Genomic DNA, 22,126 nt, shown 5'->3' with positions numbered 1-22,126 from the left:
AGAGGTCATGCATTCGGGATGTCAGGAGGTCCTGGAGTCAGGAGCCCTGCAGCCCCCTCAGGGATGCCAGTGGTTTGGGCTGAACCCCAGACTCTGCCCTCGAACTTGAAGGGAACTTGAAGCTTCTTTAGGCCAAGTTTTATTGAAGGGTGTCCTGGGACACAATTCAGTGACTAGTAAATTTTGGCCATCAGAAAGCTCTCTTCACCCTTAAGAAGGACGAATACACTTAATGACAATTATGATAATAATAAATTTAGAAAGGCAATGGTAATTCTTTTTTTCCTAACTTGTCTCGCTCTACTTCTTTTAAATTCAAAACAGGTCCCCTTTTTGCTGTTGTTAAAAAGCATTTTTTAACTTCTGAAATTAAAGCAAAGTATTTCACTTTTGTTAAAAAATAGGACTTAATCCACAGCTGAGATTTTTGTTTTCCTAGACTTGAAAATCTGCTTGTAATTTGCACAAATGCCTTTCACTTCAAAACCTTTTATCCAAATAGAAGCACAAAGTTGTACTTGCCTTTCCTTCCACAGAAGGCATTTCCAGTATCTTGCATACACAACAACTTGTTCAGGTTAAACATACTTTTATTAAAGAGCTATTAAATGGTGCTCTTAAAGTTTATCTTTGCATTTTAAAAGGGGTATAGATGTTGCCAAAACAGCAAGGATAGCATGTAGGGTACTTTGCAGTTCTCTAAACTTTTTCCTCCCTGGAGTCACAGAAGTCCCTTCCTGGATTAAGTCACTTTGGTACTCAATACAGTGTTTGTTTACGTCATTTAGCATTATGCCCCTTAGCTTTACCCAGTGTCATTTTAAGAAATGATCGGGTGAAGAACAGCGTTAAATTATCTGTAAAATTGCCATAGACATTCATTATGTTGCGTCACATAAAAAATTCCTTGCAACTAATTTCCACTTGGACTTTAGTACTAGAATGAAGTTTGCCTATGTTTTCTTTTTTCAGTTAATGAAAGCTGTGGAATGCATGGGACTATTCTTTTTGCCTAGGAATCTCAGAACTTAATTTTGAGGATCCTCCTTAGCCTACATTTTCTGAAATAGTTCTTATCCTACATCTCCCTTTCCCCCAACCACCATCAGATATTTCTTTCTCTAAGTTATTCATCCCATCTTTGTTTTAAGGTACCTATATGTTCTTTTATGATTCCCTTAAAAAAATCCCAGAAGTGGGAGGATATAAAAATTAGTTATTCTAGACTTCCTCAAAATGTTCTTTCAATCTGCTTTTATACGGCATATACAATCATTCTCGGCTTTGGCATTTGGTTCAGGTGACACTTGCAAGTTACCTTACCAAAGGCCTACCCAGAATTATGTATAATCCCAGCAAATGCGGCTCTGCCCCTCTCGAGAGTACTCTCAAACAGCAATGCATATCTCATCTAATGCATTACTATTTTGTGAGTCACTCACAAGCTTCAGTACTTTATTTTATTAGTAACAACTGACTCACAGCACACCTTGCAGCTGTGGAAGCCCCATCTGATACCCAGACCCCTGGCGCAATGCAGCTGCTCTGAGATATGTTGGGAAACCACAGCTCAGGAATCAGTTCTTATTTTCCTTCAAGTAGCAGCACAGATTTCCTTACTTTCAACTGTCATGAGCCGAACTCATTTTTCAACGAAGCCTAACATCTGTGCTTCCTTCCATCCAGCAGGAAAACTTTATTTCCCCAGAACTTATTTCTTCAGTCAAAGGTGTCTGCCAGTTCTCAAGAGAGCTGTACTTACAAAGATGCCCAAGAAGCAACTGGGAAAAACTCTTTGGGGTTCTGAGGACCCTTAGAGGAAAAGCTGATGGAAAAGAGGAAGGGAGTGAATGTCTCTTGAACCCCGGCTCTGTGCTAGGCACTGTACGTACTCCTTGGCAAATTTCTTTTAGCCTTACCAGCAGGCCTCTGATTTAGACACATTTATACGCATTTTCCCCATGAGAAAACAGGCTCAGAAGGGCTAAAGAGCTTGATCAAATTGCATCACTGTTGTTTTAGTCCATTTAGTCCTGCTATAACTGAATTCCAAAAACTAGGTAATTTATAAACAACAGAAATGTATTTCTCACAGTTCAGGAGGCTGGAAAGTTCAAGATCATGGTGCTGGTAGGTTTGGTGGCCGGTAAAGGCTGTCTGCATTCGTAGATGATGCCCTGGACACTGCATCCTCTGTAGGAGAGAAACACTGTTCTTCACATAGCAGAAGCATGAGGGAAGAGCTCTAATGACATGAACACCTCCTATTAGGCCCCATCTCCCAACACTGTTGCCTTGGAAATTAAGTTTCAACATGAGTTTTGGAGGGGACAAAAATGCTTAAACCATAGCAACTTATTAACTGGTGAATCCTGGATTCTAGCCCAGTTTGCTGGATGATGGGGCCCATTCGTGTTCACTATAGAAACTGCCCAGAGAGAGTGAGGCTGTTAATATGCTCCCTCAGACTGGTTACACAGAGCACCCTATAGTTCAGGCCACGTGCAGGGACTCTGAGCCTGCAGGGCCTGGGTTCAAATTCCAGCTCTGTCACTTGTGCATGACCTTGGACAAGTTACTTCATTTCATGGGATGCCTGTTTCATCACCTTTAAGATGGGGATAGTTGTTTGGAGCAAATTATTTAATCCTGGCACAATATAAGTATTCAACAACTGTTGGCTATCATTATCCATTCATATCCCACTGTTATTTTATTGCAGGGTAAAAAAAATGATGCTTTCTTGCCCAAATGGTGGGGTTTTTATGTTGCCTATCATTTGGAAATCATTCACTTGGAATGGTAGACCTGGTAGTGGAGTCATCTTTGGAATCACCTAGACAGTTTTTAAAAATATTGATGCTTGTATCCTACTCCTAGAGATTCTGATTCAGTTGGTCTCCTAGGCATGTAGGAGAAGGAAATTTTTAAATGCTATTAAATGCTCTTAGTGGTTCCCAAAGTCTATCCCTGGACCAGAAGGCTTAGTATCACCTAGGAGCTTGTTTGCTGGAAACACAAATTCCCAGGCCCCACCACAGACCTAGTGAATCAGTTACTTTGGGAATACAGCCCAGCAAAATAAGCCTTCTGCATCATTTGATGTCCATGAAAGTCTGCAAACCATTGCTCTAAGGGAAGGCAGTGCCCTGCAAGACTGCCTCATCCTAAACACAAGGCCCAAAGACTGATGCCAACCTACAGGGCTTATCTGTTCATTTATGTGGGGCAACGTAGCTCTAGTATACTAGTCTCCCCTAGGGCCATAATATGCTGTGACTTTATCAGTGCATCCTCTCCTAGCCCCAAGGAAAGCCGGGTCCTCATCAGAAGTTTCTTTATTAAATGTTAAAAGATATTAGCTGTCCTTTGCCTTGGTTATGCTACTTTTTCTCTGCTCCCACTATTCTGCCTATTTTCCCATAATCAACATAATCTTTCTCTGGTATTCATATACTTAAGGAGGTTTAATTGATTTCTCCAGGCATAGAGACACTCTGAACCTTCTGGTGACTTTGTGTAACTCTGCTCTGATCCTTGATGTGAGGTTCTGGCATTCTCAGAGGCAGGGGTATCTCTTTTCACCTCTTTCTTATAGAGGAACTCCGCATAGTGTCACATGCTTCAGCACCTGAGTCTTGCTCCTGCTTCCTTATCCATCATTATTCTCTTTTGAAAATAAAGAAATTTTGCATTAAACATTTGCCTTCCGTGTTTATCCAAATTATGTGGAACTTTTGATCAGAAGATGCTTCCCTAAGCTCACACAATCTATCTTTCATCTGATTAAAGAGAAACATTATTGTAGCTCCTAGTGGAACAAATGCCATCTCTCTGTCTATGCATTTTAACTTCTCACAGAAAAAACACTGATGTTTTCCTCATTGGGTTGCATGTAACTACCCTCTAGGAAATCTAAACTAAAATTTTACAAATTCTTTTTATAATGTACTTATAAATAACTTTGCATCAGCTTTCAGTACTGAACAAGCAACAGAATCATCAAAACAAGGGCAAAAGAACAACAGCAGAGCATGAAAGTGGGAGAGGAAGCAGAAGAGAGATGATGTGAGTGAGTTAGCAAGGAGGGAAGGTAGATTCTGAAATCTAGGCTAAGGAGAAGCTATGCAGGCAAGTGTTACACTCAGCCTTGGTGATCAAGGCAAAAAGGGAAACACAACAAATTCCACTGCTCTATAGCAGGCTGTTAAGGGGGGCTTTTCCTATTGCTGCAGAGTTTCAGTTGATTCCTCAAAACCAAAAACAAGGAGTGTTATGTGCCCACTACACATTTTATGCCGGGGTGCTAGATCATCAACACCGACCTTGCTAAGCAGTGACCCTGAGCCCATCACCTACCTCAGGGGTGTGCAGCAGAGGGGAGGAGGTGAATGAGGAGGACTAGAGAGGGGGAATTTATTTCAAGAGAGTTGTCAGTATGCTGAGAACATGAATCATCCACTTCAAGTGAAGAGAGCCACTCAGAGAAGGTAGGATGTCTCCCAGGAGGAGAGACTGACAGCTTGCTTCCTGGCTGGATTTTTCAGAGCCCTGGAAATGGTTCAGCCTTAAGCCATCACAGGACTGAGACAGAATGTGAGGAGAGCAAGGGCTGAAAAACAACCTATTGGGTACTATGTTCATTGCCTGGGTGACAGATTCATTCCTACTTCAAACCTCAGGAGTGTATCACACAATATACCTTTGTAACAAGGCTGGGCGCAGTGGCTCATGCCTGCAATCCCAGCACTTTGGGAGGCCGAGGCAGGGGGATCATGAGCTCAGGAGTTCGAGACCAGCCTGACTAACGTGGTGAAACCCCGTCTCTACTAAAAATACAAAAATTAGCTGGGTGTGGTGACTACAATCCCAGCTACTCAGGAGGCTGAGGAAGGAGAATCACTTGAACCCGGGAGGCAGAGGTTGCAATGAGTGGAGATCACGCCACTGTACTCCAACCTGGGCGACAGAGTGAGACTCTGTCTCAAAAAAAAAGAAAAAAAAATCTGCACATGCACCCCTGATTCTAAAATAAAAGTTGGGGAAAAAAAAAAAAAGAATGTGGGCAGAGGGTTTTTAGGAGGACTAAGAACTCTCTGTCCTAAACTCCCTGTGTCCCAAGAGTTTAGGAAAACAAAGACTGGAGGCTGAGTTTTATGATGCCTGTGATGTAATCTGATATGCTTCGACATAGGCAGGGTGATACTATGTGTGTTTGCTAAGCTGTACTCTTACCCACACTCCAGAGGCAGCTACCATGAGGATATGTAAGGTTATCTTTACCTTTGAGCAATACCAGAGGCTTTGCTAATTAGCATAATGAATACTTAAAATGGATTTCATGTTGTGAAATTAGCAGTATTCAAAATATTTGAAAGACTCTCCTCACACTTGCATGAATTGGGTATAGATTTAGGGGAGACTGCAGCGTAAGCCCTTAAAGCCACCTAAGGCTTGATCCTTAAGTGATCCTATAACCAGCAACTGGTTCAAAGGAATCTGGCTGTCTGATGCTAACCCTCCAGTTTATTTGAATCTTGCCTCTACAATATCATCATATTCGCCCTCAATTAACCTTTCATGCAAAGGAAAGGATCTTTCATGATAACCCAATAGCAGAATTATGGAGGAATAACCAACCCTCATCTTCCCTCTACATAGTAGCGGCTACTATTATCTACCACAAAAATATCCAATGGTCGTGGCTGGCCAAAATGGCTTAGGACAGTTCATCACACTGAAGCTAACCTGAAAAAAATCTAATCTAAGGTGAGTGATGGCTGGAGCTACCTGGGATTGAGGAGTGAAGAGGGGGGCTGATTGAGTGTGGTGAGCACCCCTAGAGCTGAGCACAGCAGAGAGAGGAGCTTAGCTTTGGGGTATCATCTCAAAGGAGACCCCACCCAAGGAGACTAGCTGCAGGAGTGAGATGGCACCAACAGAAAACTGGGTTCTTGCAGGGGTACTATTGATGTAGGAACTGAGGGGAGAGTTGTTAGGGGATCGCCAGTGATTAGGTTGCCTTGCCAGAGAACTTTGTGGTTGAATGTCTCCGAAAGGCTCGCTGAGTGGAGCCACACACTGAGTCAATGAAGTCTTAGCTGCCCCTTACATCTCCTTCCTCCCATTTACCCTCTCCCACCCTCGAAGGAGCCAGAGGCAGCAGAGTGAGTGGCAGAGCAGTGGAAGAAGAAGGAGGGAAACTAGTTAGGAAACTGACCACCTTGCTCCCCAGCATCTGCTCTTCATTTCTGTAGGCCTTGGGGCCTTATCAGGCCCAAATTAGGGCAGAAAAAAGGCTTTATATTGGATGAGACATTGAAGCTTTGATGGGAGACTGGACTGAACTTTCCAGACCAAAAATTAGATGTTTAGTAAAACCTGAAAGCGACCAGAAAAGCTTTGGAATATGCCTGGCATTTCATCCAGGAAAGTGGAAGAATAATTCAACAGAGTGAGCTTCAAAAGATGGCAATGAAAGAGATACTTTTTGTATCCAACCGGGTCCAACTTGATCGATCTTCTACAGGTTTCATTATTGAATGAAAGGGACTTAGTGTCTTTCCTGTAGTTTTTCAAATTATTTATTCTTATATCTCATTAAGTAAAAATCAGGAGGAGGGGGATGACTTAGTTTTCAAGCATATTCTTTAAAACCACAAACTAGAGAGCAGTGGGGTGGGGAGGTGCAGGGACATGTATGGGTTCCCACTGGTGCTATAACAAATCACATAACAAAGCTTGGCAGGTCAGGATGGGTTTCACCGGGCTAACATCAAGGTGTAGGCAGGGCTGCATTCCTTCTGGAGGGTCTAGGGCAGAATCTGTTTCCTTACTTTCCAGCTTCCAAAGGCCACCTGCATTTCTCAGCTCATGGCCCCTTCCCCACCAGCAGCAGGGTAGCGTCTTCAAATTCCTCTCTGACCCTGGCTCCCCTGCCTCCTCCTTTCACGTAGAAGGACCCTTGTGATGACATTGGACTCCCCCAGTAATCCAGATAATCCAGAATAATCTTTTCATCTCAAGATACTTAATCACATTTGCAAAGTCCTTTTTTGCTATATCGAGTAACACTGTATATTCACAAGTTTCAGAGATTGGGGAATGGACGTCTTTGGGGGACCAGTCCTCTGCCTATTACAGAAGAGGCCCAGGTGCATGAGCTGGGCCTGTGATTCACCTCTCAGAGAACACCCTCCCCCTTGCCTGTGGGTCAGCCAGGAATAATGGTGACAGAGGGGAAAGAGGCTCTGTGTAATCTTGGGAAAAGTACACAATCTGCCAGTACTTCGGTTTCTTTATCTGTGAAATTATAGCCTTAGCTGTCCCTAAAGTCCCTTCCAAATCTAAGCCCTTTGCTCCTTTTATCTTTTGGCAAAATAAGCATTTGAAGAAATCTGGCTATCTCAAGAACCCCAGCTGATCTTCTAATGCACACTGCCAGGCCTCCACCACCCCCAGGCCAAGAGGGAGGCTCTGACAGCTGAATTGTGGAAGCCTCTGGGTGAGGCAAGCAGTCCTTTGCTTTCTCCAAGGGACAAAGAGGGACGAGGAAGGCACTGGTGGGAGGCTTGGGGTGAGAGGCCTCTCTACCAGGGCAATGAGTTATCCTGTCCCTTTCTACTGACTCACCACTGAAGGCCTTGGGCAATTGTGCCAGCCAGGATCACAGAACTGGCTGCTGACTCAGAGCTAACAGAGTGGTCCAAGGAAGCCCCAGTGGAATGTCATGGCCAGGCCCTCACAGCCCTCTTCTCAAGTCAGCATCGACTCCCTGTGGTCTCCCTGGAGCCTCAGACTCTCAGACGAGCAGGTCTCAGAACACTGGAGATGAAAGGAACCTGAGACACCATGTCATAAGCCCTGCCCACCAACCTCCCTATCATGTGACTTCTCGGGCTGGTTGTGTGTGTGTGTGTGTGTGTTTTTTTTTTTTTTTTTTCCCAGCTACTCTGATAAATCACATTGTTTGGATGGCTGAGCTCCGTCTCTGGTCTGACCTTAAAATTAAGGTTCACTTTGCCCCTCAACGCCGTGGGTCCAGCTCTCAGGACTCCTCCAGGCTATCTTTACCTCCCGTTCTTGAGGTAGCGTCATCTACCAGCAAGAGCTCTGAGCCATAAATCAGGAAACCAGGGCTTCCTGCTTCTGTCCTCTGACCAGACAAAAATGGAACATTCACCAAGTCACATCATCTCTTTGGGACTCATCAGGGTTTGACTGTTTTCCCCAGAGTCCCTTCTAGTACCAATAGGAGAGGATCAGATCATCCTAAAAGCCCTCTTCAATTCTGAAGTCACTCGTCCTCTATCAGAGTTCCTGAACACAGCCAGGCTGGTTCTGCCGGGGACAGCCGTGGCTTGTGACTGCCATGCCTCTCCTCCTCCCAGGAAGGTACAGAATCCACAGCCTCAGGAATGCCAGGCATTCTGCCAAGGGCGCCCTTCCTTTTCTCCGTCTGGTTTCTCAGTCTCTCTCTTCCCAATCTAGACTAGGCTGTCACCTCCACTCACCAATCCCGTGGAGGGGTCAGGGGTGGGACGGAGGAGAGCCAGAAACGGAACTGCGACTCTACTCCTCATCTGTGTGGCAGGCCTGTCATTCCTCCTCCAGTCGGGCCTGCCTAACCAGACCAGTACTAGGGTCAATCTGCGTGTGAGTGGGGAGGGATTCCTGCCTATCTAGTGACCCTGCTTAGTGGGTGGATGTCACCTCTGTCCCTGGAGCACCCGAAGCACCCAGGGGCCCCCACCTATCTGTTTCACTTCTCCAGGGCCTCCGTGTAAGGCCACCTCCCCCACCTCAGGCTTGGCCCCTTTCTGCTAAGGACTGTTTATCCCCAGGATGTTTTTGGCACCTTCTGGGGCCACAAAGGTGCTCCCTGTAAAAGAACAAACCGCCCCAGGTTGCCTTTTGACACATCTATTTCAGGGCCAGTTGGCATCTTCTGTTTCGCCTAAAAAACTGAACAATCTTTTTTCTCTCGTCCAGTAAGAAAAGTCTTCTTTTTATTTTCACATGGGATTATGCACCACCCCCACCCCCACCTTTTCAGAAGGAGGCTCAATGCAAGTATCTGTGTTATAAACTAACTTCCTACACTGGCCCTGCCCCTGCGCGGACTTAGCCTTCCTAAGAGGGGGCTCCTTTTCTCCTGGCATGTGCTCGGCTGCTGGAGAGAAAGGCCTATTGTTCTTGATGTGCCCAGTACACTCTGCCAGGCAACACGCTGGGTGTTCCTCCCAGGAGGTAGAAAACCGCCTCCCCAAGATTGGATCATTTTATACCTTGTGTTTTGTTTGGTTTTGTTTCTGGCCTTTCCTTCTTTGCTGTACCTCCTTCCCGAGCGCTCAGCACTTATTTCTTTCTGTTCCCTTTGCACAGTGAATTGCCTTTTGTATGCCTTTGATGTGATTGCTCAGCTTCCAAGGAAGGGGAAGTGGGAGAGTGTCTCGTCTCTCCCACCTAGGGGCTCGTGCTGCGTGTGGTCAGGAAGAGAGCTAACAAAGGCGTGCTTGGCCCCAAGGGAGGCTGGGGTAGGGCCCAGGCGTGGAATGCAGGGTCTCTTCTGCCCAGAGGTGGAAAGTCGAGCGGTGCTTTGGGGTCTGCGGGGCTCTCCAGCGATGATTTGGGGTGTTCATGGCAGGGCTGAGCTGGGCAACAATATGAGGAGAGGTTTTGCTTCTTGGTCCCTGTCCCATCTGCTTAGAGTATCCGGTTTGTCTGGGGCTCTGAGGGAGGGGCACTACAGCAGGAGCCAGGAGTTCGCCTGCCTCTGCCACCGTGTGACCCCGCATGACACTGACCCTCCCAGGGGGAGCCTCCCTTTCCTGGCCCTTGAGTGGGGCAATAACTCCTGCCCCACCCGCTGGCTTTCTGGGTCTCATGTGGTGAGGAGCAAACACGACACTCTCTGAGGAAACGCCGTGAGAAGCAAGAGCCCTTTGTGAGTCAGAGGTGGTGGCTGTTGCTGTCTTTCCCACTGTTTACCAGGCGCCCCCCACCCAATTTCCCGTGAGCATCTAGTGACCTCATGCTACCCCCTTGTGGCCAAAACGCGACTCATCATTCATTGAGGTGAAATTACATTGCTATTAAAATCGAAAGGAAAAATAAATAATGAAAGTAATTAATAATAATGAATATATAGTAATTAACCCAGACTGGAATACCTTTACTTTTCATCAATAAAGCCATAAAATATAATTTTTAATACTTTTTGATGGAGGAAATGGCGCATGAAGAAAAAAGTGCTTAATGTGGGCCCAGACCCAAGGTGAGCGTGGGGCTGAAGGCACCCTTCCCCGCTACCACCCAGCTGCTGGCGGTGCCAGGGAGGCCTGCCATAGGCCAGACGGTGGCCACTTGCCGAGGCTGCCCTAAAAGGTCCTATATTTCCCCAAGATAATGGGGCCAGGATGAGGAACAGGTGAGAAAGCACTTGGCCGCTCTTCCTCAGCTCTTTAAAATCTTTTCAGGTCCCTCAAGATTACAAAACACTTTAATAGCTATCTTTTTCTTTACTGAGATAGAACCGGTTGTCTGGAGGCAAATTAGGGCTCCTGCATATTGAAAAATAAGTGACCAGTAACTGCCGTGTTTCCTCGTTACAATCTCCTTCCTCAGACACAATCTCACCTTCCACTCACCACAGCCCTGAAGCAGAACTATCCTCGTTTTCAGACGAGGAACTTGGGGTCTGAGAGATCATATGCTGGTCAGATGGAGCGACAGCCTGAACCCAGGGATTCTGATTTCAAACCCCTCACTTTTTTCTTTTCTTTTTTTTTTTGAGGGGGGGGTTGGGGGGACAGGGTCTCTCACTCTGTCACCCAGGCTGGAGTGCAGTGGTGTGATCACAGCTCACTGCAGCCTCACACATCTGGGCTCAAGCAATCCTACCACCTCAGCCTCCAGAGTAGCTGGGACCACAGGCATGCACCACCACACCCAGCTAATTTTTGTATTTTTAGTAGAGACGGGGTTTCACCATGTTGCCCAGGTTGGGGTCGAACTCCTGAGCTCAATGAATCTGCCTGCTTTGCCCTCCCAAAGTGCTGGGATTACCAGGTGTGAGCCACCATACCTGGCTCCCCTCACTTCTTTTACTGTGTCAAGGGCTTGGAGTTTAATACTGGGTGAACCCTAGCCCTGCAGAATGAGAACAGTCTATATGGAGAGGAGGAAATGCTGCAAAAAATGTACCAAGACTTTTCCTTCCACACCTGTGGAATAAACCTAGTTAACAGTCATCCTCTAGTCATGATGAATAATCTCCTGGAAACTCATGCCTTTGACCTGGATAAGTGCTTTCCTTTTCCCTTCTCCTCTGGCAGAGATTCCTTCAGAATATTCACCTCTCCAAATGTCTTCTTTACTTTCCTGATAGCCTATGCCCAGGTTTCTGAGGAGTTTCCTTTCAGACGTGGCTTCCTGGTGTTGTAACTGGGATGCAGTCTTGCCCTCTGTGTCCCTCCAACCACATGTCCTCCCTCTCTTCCTGAGAAGGCAGGATCATGGACTTCTAGAGACCCACTGCAGAAGTGAGAATTTTGTCCACTTAGTGCCAAGTATTGTCCTGCTTTGATGAAACCAATGAGCACAACACTGAAGAGCTTGTGAGGGTCTGACAGTGGAGGAAGGCACAGGGGGACAGGCACAGAAGCCTAGAGCACCCCAGAAGACAGTTGGACACCGCCTCTAAAATGCTGCTGGTTGCAGTACCAGGCATCCAGAGAAGGGTTTCCAACACTCACAGTGCAACGAAGTGACACACAGGCTCACTTTCTTATCAATGTGGACCTGAGCCAGTGTGCAGAAAGCCTTCTTCCAGATCTTCCATGTCTGGGGTACACTAAGTGAGATCATACTTGGGAAGCTCATAGTTCATAAACATCTCTTGTGTACCAGTCTCTGGCATTTTTTTATATATCATCTCATAAACATCAGGAAAACCCTCTGAGGTAAGGATTATTTGTCCTGTTTTGCATATTAGTAAATTGAGGTTCAGAGAGGTTAACAGACTTGCCCAAGATCACAAAGCTAATTAGGAGATTCAGGGCATGATGTGCGCTCCAGAAAATGTTACACCCTTGAAACTATGGTTTGCCTGACCAAGAGCACCTCTGGCCACTTTTCTGCTTTGGGGTGGGAGTCCCTTGCATCACATTAGATGAGTGCATATGATCTTTCCATTGATTGCATTTATACATTGAGTGATCAGGTAACTTGGTGACGCATGGATATGCCTACACCCAGAATTGGCCATTGTGCCAGTTTCCTGCCCCCTTCTTCCACCACACACAAAGGCCAAGTCATGATTGTGTCAGTCCCTGTGGCCTCATTCGTCTGTCTGCCACAGATGTCTGAGCAGCTGTGGGGCAACTGACCAAGAACAGAGAGAACGTGGGCTTTGGAGCCAGGCAGGCTTGGATTTGAATTCTAACTCTGCCATATTTTCAGGAAAAACTACCCAGATTCTAAGATGGGGATGGGGACAGGGAAAGGTGGAGAGGAAGTTAGGGTCAGAATCATGGGACCTCATCCTAGTTCTGAGAAGAAGAGGGGGCAGGTGCCAGGGCCACTGCCCTATGCCATCAGCCCTCTCTAGAACAGTCAGGGCCCTCTGCTGGTCACTGGCAACCCTCTGCTCAGAGGACACAATTTCAGGGGGCCAAAGAAGACTCGGGTGGTCTCCCAAATTCTCTCTTACACACTGATTTAAAACCCTTTTAAGGCCCTGGCCATAAGCTAAATGTAAACATCCCTGGAAAGTTTACAATGTGAGAGAAGCAGCATGGAGTTCAGGGGAGCACTTGCTGTGGAGCACGGTGGAATCCAATCTTTACACATGAGCAATAAACCTCTGTCTTCTCATCTCTGACATATAACAGCTAATACTATAATAAGAATGGTTAACATTTCCCTCTAGCTATTCTAAATGCTTTTTATACATAAGTTAACTTCTTTAAGGCTCACAACAGCCCAATTCCCATTTTGCTGGTGCAGTGGGCACATAGGTCCAATTCTCTGCCCAGGGTCACACAGCTGGACTTTGAAGTGAGGCAGTCAGGAAGCAGTGTCCCTGCGTGTCACCTCCACACCATTCTGGTACTCAGGAGAATAATGAGGCCTTCCTCTTAGGTATGAAGGCAGGATTAAGTGAGACATGAATCTAAAGCTTCTGGCACAAAGCAAGGACTCAATTAATGCTCCTTTCTTTCCCTGGCCTTTTTCATTTGTGAGGAGACAGCTCCAGCCCACCTCTCTCAGCAAAGGTCTGCCTTGCACATATAAGTGCTCAGTCAATGTCTGAAGAATGGACAAAAGGGCAAACTTTGATAAGGTGAGTGGCAGGAGGTGAGGGGAGCATGAGAATAAGAGGTGTTGATAGGAGGCTGTCGGAGGGCTGTGGCTAAGTGCAGTGGTTTTCCTGGATGCTGAGGTGCCACTATGCTGCCTGGGGGCTTTCAGTCCATGATATGGGCTTTGGTGCCTTCCTGCTTCTTATAACATGGTGTAAACCCCAGAGCTCACCCAAAGGCCTGGAGTCCCAGGTGAAGACCAGCGCCAAACTCAGCAGAGTGGTTCATGGCATGTGTGTGTGTGTGTGTGTGTGTGTGTTTGTGTGTCACGAGAAACAGCACAGAGGTGACAGAAGCATTACCCTGACAGCCCCCTCTAGTGCAGAGAAAGGTTTGAGGCTACTCCTTGGCAGTGCTGTGGGGGTGGAGTAGGGGCCTACTGTGGGGAAATAGGGCTGTTCTGTTCCAGGCCTAAGATAGCCCAGAGCCACAACCAAGTAGTGGCTGTCCCACCCCTACCCTGGCCTGCGTCAACCACTGGCAAATGCAAAGTGTCTCTTAGAATCCAGAAAGAGGTCTCTGTAGGGCCAGATACAGCCCAGGCCTCTGATGGAAGGGCTCCAAGCCATACTGGCCCAATTCAGCCATAATCTGGCTTCACCAACACAGGCTGTACAGGCAGTGATTACTGAGGTGCATTCGTTTCTGTTTATCAAGATTCCATGGGCCAAGGCCAGGTGTACCCAGGCCAAAACAAGCAGACCTTGACCGGGCAACAAAGCAGTGCATTGGTTTCACCATGTTCTCTCTGAATGTCCCTCAGCTCAACTGATGCAGCATGATAGGGATGGTCTAGGGTGACAAACATGGACTGCCACACCCTGCTCATGCTTTAACTATTTCTGTTTATATGCACAGCCTTCATATCCAGTGCAAAGTGAAACAAGGTGGTTTTTGCCCACAAAGTGGAGTTGCTGAATGTCAGTTGCTTGTATGTCTGGGGAGTGGTTATTTAAAAATCCTACCCACTGCTTCAGTTTGCTCTGCTCTTTGTAAGTACATTCACAATCCAAGACTCCAGGAGAGATTAAATCCGGTGTCCTTGTTCTGTTTCATTCCATGTGACCAGCTGAACTGGGCCTTTCTTGTTCGAGATTTGCAAAGGATAGTCAAGATCCTACTTCAATCACTGGCATTTCAAAAGGGTTCTTGAAATGACAAAATGGTTCCTTTGCACTGTCGACATTTTCATCATCAATGAATATTTATGAAGTGCCCACATGGAGGTTGCTTGCCAGTTCCGAACCCAGATAAGAGGGAAGGTTCTTTATTCTGTTGCAGAGGGGCGTTTAGTCAGTAAACTGCATTTCTTTTAACTTCTGAAAGCCTTCCTTTTTTTCTGGGAAAAAAAAATGTCATTTTGCTTTTGCAAATGAGAGAGTAAAGCTTTTTGCTACTGCATAGTATTTCTTCAATTATTATTTGGGTTTCCAGACACCACTTGTTTTCTGAAACCCTCAAATTACATTATTTCTTTGTGCTAAAAATACTTGTCAGTCAAACATTGGTTGAACTCATGACTTGTGGCACCCATGAATTCAAAAGATGGTTTCATTTTTTCCAACCCATTGTCTCCCTTTCATCCACTCCATCCCAGAACAAATCATTCCGATAATGTATTGCTAGAATGACTCACAAGGGGAATCCATCATTGACTGGGTTTGTCCAAGGTCTTGCACTGACCTCTCATGGTGAGGAGAGCAGCAAGCTGTCCCCCACACTTGCAGGCTGTTATCTTGATGGGAATGAGAGCTGTTGGGCTGGTCTTCAGGAGCAGGAGGTAAGAACAGCCTGTGGGGTCCTGAATGGCCCCAGCGTCCTTGGGTACTAAATGCTATGCTACATTCTCCCCAGCGTAAAAAGGTTCCTGGTTGCATACTTGGCTTTTGCCTTCTGTTTGAGACACAGTGAGCCAGATTACTTCAACAAAGTCATTCCCTGGGAATTAGATGCTCAGAAAAGTACATTAACTTTTCATGTCTTGGCAAAGCTTTTAGCCACAGCAGGAGCTCCCTGAGTGAGGGGCTGGGGTTCTCTTACCTCAGTATTGTTGGAATCTGGCCCACTGCCTGACACATAGTAAATACTCCATAAATACTTGTTAACTGACTTCAGTTAATAATTGTCATCAACAGTCATTGAGAGCACCTACCGTTTTGGGTCCCTGGTTAAGACTAAGGATACAATGAAGTATAACAAACAGTTCTGGCTCTGATTGGAGTCTAGTTGGAGAATCAGGCCAAACAGGATAAATGACACTTGCCAGCACAGAGTGATATGTTTTAATTGCTCAAGGAATAACACAGGCCATAAGGGGCACTAATGTTTAGGAAAAAGGAGAGATCTACCTAGGACAAGATACCAGGGTCAGCTTTTCTGCTTGCTAGGAATCGGGCTATGCCTTTAAGGAAGAGATAATAGCAAGATGTATCAAGTACCTCCTACTCTGTGCTAATGTCTCTTTACATACGTTACTGAATCTCACAACAATCACACAAGGGAAATGTTTATCATTGTCAACGCACAGATGAAGAAACTCAGGCTCAGAGAGGTTAAGCAATTCTGTCCAAGGCCACATGGCCACTGAGTAGGAGAACTAGACTTCTAATGCAGGCCAGTTGAACTCCAGAACCCATGCCTCTTTCACCATCTTGGCCAAGGAGGAAAGACCTCAAACTTTATCAGCTACCTTGGGGCTTAATTTGAAGCAGCTTCCAAAGCAAGCTGACACTGCTTCTAGGAAGCAATAGCCAAGCAAGGAAAAGCTGACACCCTCAGGTTCTCTCAGCACCACACTGAATGGGGTGGCAGGTGGAGCCACAGGGTTACTGGAGTTGATCCCTGGACCTGGACAGCTTGCAACCACAAGGAACAGGCTGGGTGCAGGTGTGGGTATGTGCATGACTCTGCTGGACAATTTCCCAGTAGCACACACCTGGCAAGCAGCATCTACTGCCGAGCTCTAAAAGACTTTTGATGAGTTAAACCTCATTATGTGGATGCTTTATAATGAGACCAGTGAGCCCGGGCTTGGTAGAGTGGTTAAGTATACAGACTCTGCAACAAACTAAATCCTGGCTCAACCACTTACTAGCTAGGTGAAATCACCACCTCATGGGTTCCTCTCCCACCACAGGGTTTTTGAAAGAGGTCAAATGAGTTAATATATGTGAAGCAGAATGGCATCTGGCACATAGTGCTTATATAAATAAGGGTTGCTATCTATTCTTCTGCCAGCAAAATCTAGCAAAGGTATGTACCTTTAGAGTTATTACCAAAAGTTCAAGTCTGGATTAAAGGCCTAAATGAGGCTTAAATGGATGTAGCTAAAGACTTTAGTGTTCCTTTGTAAACAGACAAGGCTTTATTGTGTTCAGAATAAGGCTTGCCAGTCAGCTGAAGTGAAACTTAGAGCAAGATCTTGTATCACATACAGCCAAAGAGTGACCTCTAGTGGCATAGGTTCTAATTACTGACTACGCAAACTGAAAGGCGTTCAAGGAACTACAGATTGTAGGACTATGGAAACTGATCGTGCATGGGTGTCTTTGTCCGTTTGTGTAACTATAAAGGAATATCTGAAGCTGGGTAATTTTTATTTTATTTTATTTTTGAGACGGAGTCTTGCTCTGTCACCCAGGCTGGAGTGCAGTGGTGCGATCTCAGCTCACTGCAAGTTCCGCCTCCTGGGTTCACACCATTCTTCTGCCTCAGCCTCTCAACTAGCTGGGACTACAGGTGCCTGCCACCATGCCCAGCTAATTTTTTTGTATTTTTAGTAGAGACGGGGTTTCCCTGTGTTAGCCAGGATGGTCTCCATCTCCTTACCTCGTGAACCACCCGCCTTGGCCTCCCAGAGTGCTGGGATTACAGGCGTGAGCCACCACGCCCGGCCCCAAAGCTAGGTAATTTATAAAGAAAAAGAGGTTTATTTGGCTCACGGTTCTTCAGGCTGTACAAGAAGCATGGTACCCATCATCTGCTTCTGATGAGAGCCTCAGGAATCTTCCACTCATGGCAGAAGGCAAAGGGGAGTCAGTGTGAACAGAGATCACATGGCAAGAGCGAAAGCAAGAAGAGAGGGGGAGGTGCCAGTTTCTTTTTAACAAGCAGCTCTCACAGTAACTAATAGAGTGAGAACTCACTTACTACCTTGAGCATGGCACCAAGCAATGAGGGATCCACCCCATGGCCCAAATACCTTCCACCAGGCCCTGCCACCAACATGTTGGGTATCAGATGTTAACATGAGACTTGGCAGGGCCAAACAAACCATATCCAAACCATAGCAATGGGGAAGATTGTCCTGGACCAAAAGAAAAGTTGTTCTGGAAACTGCAGCCATGAGAAGCCCTATACATTGGCAAGGTAGTTATCCTGATCTTTGAAAGTTACTTCATCCCCTCTGACGCCAGTGCTGATGTTCTCAAGAACTCATGTTCCCAAGAGCTTCTGGTTATACAGGTCTAGAGAAAACACAAATGGTGTGAACCTTCTGGAAAGGTACACATGTGGGAAAAAGTCTTTAAAATATTCATCTTAAAGGTCACAGGAGGCCGAGTGTGGTGGCTCATGCCTGTAATCCCACCACTTTGGGAGGCCGAGGTGGGCAAATCATGAGGTCAAGAGATCGAGACCATCCTGGCCAACACGGTGAAACCCCGTCTCTACTAAAAATACAAAAATTAGCTGGGCATGGTGGTGCGCACCTGTGTAGTCCCAGCTACTTGGGAGGCTGAGGCAGGAGAATCACTTGAACCCAGGAGGTGGAGGTTGCAGTGAGCCAAGATTGTGCCACTGCACTCCAGCCTGGTGACAGAGCAAGACTCCATCTAAATAAATAGATAGATAATAAAGGACACAGGAACTATCTTAAAGGGGTTTCCATTGGCCACATCGGAATTTGAGTAACAAAATAATGATAGTAATGGATTATAACTTCATAGAATGAGTCCATACTGAAACATATAAACAAATGAATAAATGAAGGAGAAAAGAAATTTCTTTCTTACAGTGGCATTCCAACTAATAAATGTAGAGCGAATGCTGAAATTTAAAAATCATTTTCAATAAATATTTCAGGTAAAAATCATTAATGGATGCTAGAATTAGTAGGCAGAAGTTAATTAAGAAGCACTATTGATATTATCTAGGCTGAGTGCGGTGGCTCACGCCTATAATCCCAGCTCTCTGGGAGGCCAAGGTGGGTGGATCACCTGAGGTCAGGAGTTTGAGGCCAGCCTGGCCAACATGGCGAAACTCCATCTCTACCAAAAATATCAAAAAAAAAAAAAAATAGCTGGGTGTGGTGGCAGGCGTGTGTAATCCCAGCTACTTGGGAGGCTAAGGCAGGAGAATCACTTGAACCCAGGAAGTGGAGGTTGCAGTGAGCCCAGATCATGCCACTGCACTCCAGCCTGGGAGATGGAGCAAGAGTGTCTCAAAAAAATAAATAAAAAACAAAAGAAACAATATTTATATGATCTAAATTGGGGGGAGCCCAAAAGATACTTGTTAATTACAAAGTATAAAACAACATTTATATGATCTAAAGTATCTCCCCTAAAAGCTACTTGTTAATTACAAAGTGTAAAATAGTAACTTTTTAATAGAGAACACTGGCAGACAGTACCTTAACCAATGATCATAGTTAACACCATTGGTTACTGGGGCAAATTAACAGTGTGCCTCCTAATAAGGCACTGAGGACACAACCTGGCTTCTGTTGTATTTCTCCTGCCAGAAACACAAAACCAAAATCTAATCACAAAAAAAAAAAAAAAATAGGGCAAACTCAAATTAAAAAATATTTGACAAAACCATCAGTTTACAACAGGGGTGTCCAATCTTCTGGCTTCCCTGGGCCACATTGGAAGAAGGATTGTCTTGGGCCATACATAACATACACTAACACTAACAATAGCTGATGAGCAAAAAAAAGAAAAGAAAAATCGCAAAAAAGTATCATGTTTTAAGAAAGTTTACCAATTTGTGTTGGGTCACATTCAAAGCCATCCTGGGCTGCATGCGACCCATGGGCCATGGATTGGGCAAGTTTGGTTTTCACTCTTTAAAAATGTCAAGGTTATGAAAGAAAGACTGATTGAGGAACAATTACAATGAAAAGAGACTAAAAAGATTATGACTAAAGACAATGTATGATTATAGGTTGGATTCTGGACCAGAAAATAGGGCACTAGTAGGAAAATTGGCAATATTTGATCAATAGATCAATATTTGCAATATTGGCAATGTCTGGTCGATAGATTACACTATTGGTCAATATGTTAAATTCTCTGACTTTGGTAATTATATTGTGGATATGTAAGATAATGTCCTTGTTTTTAAGCAATATATATTGAAGTACTTATAGGTAAAGAAACAATGACTGCAACTTACTCTCAAGCAGAGCAGAAAAGACACCACAAAGAGTGAAAAAGCAAGTGTGGTGAAATGTTAACACTTGGTGAATCTGGGTGAAGGATATATAAAATTTCTTCACACAATTTTTTGCAACTTTTTTGTAAATCTGAAATTATTTCAAAATGAAAATTTCTTTAAAAGTCCACTTCAGGTTCTTTATTATTTTTCTTATGTCACTGAAAAGGGTTGACTAGTGTCTCCCCAAAATTCATGTCCACCTAGAACCTCAGAATGTAATCTTATTTGGAAATAGGGTCTTTGCAGATGTACTTTGTTAAGATGAGGACATACTGGGTTAGGACAGGCCCTGATATCCTTAGAAGAGAAAACATACACATACAGAGATAAAGGCCATGTGAAGATGGAGGCAGAGACGAGTGATGCAGCTACAGGCCAAAGAACATCAAGGATTGCTGGGAACCACCAGAAACTACAAAGAAACAAGAGTGGACTTAGAGGGAGCATGGCCCTGCTGTCATCTGGATTTCAGACTTCTAGACTCCGGAAATGTGAAGGAATAATTATTTGTTGTTTTAAGCCACCAAGTTTGTGGTAATTTGTGACAGCAGCCCTAGGAAACCCTAGGAATTACAGTCACCCACTTTTAAAACAATGGTGCTCTGGTCTACAAGACACCTTAGTCTGGCATCCTCAAGTGTCTGAAGATGCTAATAATGGTAACGTTTATTGGACATTTACACACCTAACACTGTGTTAAGTGCATTATATACATTATTTCCTTTAACCTTCATAATATCTGAATACACTAGCCTTAATTACTAACTCATCACAGAAGGGAACGTGGAAGCTTAGAGTGATTAAGTAACATGGGTAAGATTACACAGCTAATAGAGGATGTCAGCACTGAACACCATCTCTTGGGCCTCTTCCTCTTTGTGGTTTTTTTTTTCTTTTACCCTGAAACAGGGTTTTGCTGCTGTTGCCCAGGTTGGAATGCAGTGGAACAATCATAGCATACTACAGTCTCGAACTCCCGGGCTCAAGTGATCCTCCTGCATCAGCCTCCCAAGTAGTTGGGTCTACATGTGCACCACTATGCCAGGCTTCCTCTTTGTCCTTTAAAACCTTCCCATCCAAAGTGCAGACAACATTCCCTGTCCTCTAAAAATTCTCCAGGGCCTTCTAGGCCACAGTGGTCCATCTTTCTTCTTTAAACTTGGCACTCATTGTACTGTTGCTTGGCTCTAAAATATACTGAGGATTATTCTGTATGTCATTTGGCTTTTTAAAACATTGTCTTTGCCTCTAACTGAATATTAATTACACGCAGGTATGTGCCATGTATCTAAGCATTGAGACTTCACCTACCCTTATTTCTCTAGGTTGAAACCTATCATTATAGCCCTCATCAGATTATATGCAAGTAGACGCTTGACATTTGCAATCTGACTGTTTTCAAATAAGTTGGAAGTTTATCTGAGACTCTTGATTTCAACTGCATGTGTAAAAGAAGTCAGCTAGGGGCTGAGAGCCTGGCTAATCAATTTAAATGTGGCTTTATTTGTTCATTGTTGGTCTATGTTGTATTAATTTTTGTTAAATGACTAAAATTTGGTTTGAAAAGGTCCATGAAAATAACACATGAGGCAGAAAATCATTTTGGGCAACAAATTAAGTTTTGTAATTTAGGGTGGAAAACTGAGCCCCACAGTGAGATTTTATGTGCCGTGCCCTCTGTACAAAGATATGACGTGTCATGTGCTCTGTTAAGTGCTCCAGCAGTGTAAGAGTCCCTTAAGTGAGAAATTCGTTTGAAAAGGTTTAGCTATATGGTGGTTCACTACTGATTTGGGGCACAGAAAACAATCTAACTGACCCAGGAGCCTAGTCAAACAATGCCACATTCACAGATTTGGTGATTCATATTGTCTTGGAATATTCCGTGAGATATCAGGTGGCAAGAGCCAAGTAGGTGACATCAATGAGCAAAAGGGCAGAATTCAAGAAAATACCATCAGCACACTTGATACCTGCCAACTGACACCTGGCTTCAGTGTTACACAATTAACAGGGGGTGGAGGGAATCGTCATGCACTGCAGCATGCATCCTCACCTGGAGGGCTACTGGGCGCTAGTTAACTGTGGCCTGGAGTATTGTGGATCTCATGTTTTTTGTTGTTGTTGTTTTTTTTTTTTTTTTTTTTTTGAGATAAGTCTCGTAAGTCTCACTCTGTAGCCCAAGTTGGAGTGCAATGGTACGATCTTGGCTCTATGCAACCTCCACCTCCTGGGTTCAAGTGATTCTCCTGCCTCAGCCTCCCAAGTAGCTGGGATTACAGGCATGTGCCACCATGTCCGGCTTTTTTTTTTTTTTTTTT

This window comes from Hylobates moloch, unplaced genomic scaffold (assembly GCF_009828535.3).
Source record: "Hylobates moloch isolate HMO894 unplaced genomic scaffold, HMol_V3 SCAFFOLD_43, whole genome shotgun sequence".
Classification (NCBI taxonomy): domain Eukaryota; kingdom Metazoa; phylum Chordata; class Mammalia; order Primates; family Hylobatidae; genus Hylobates; species Hylobates moloch.
The sequence above is the reverse complement of the archived record's forward strand: the minus strand, read 5'-3'. Positions refer to the sequence as shown.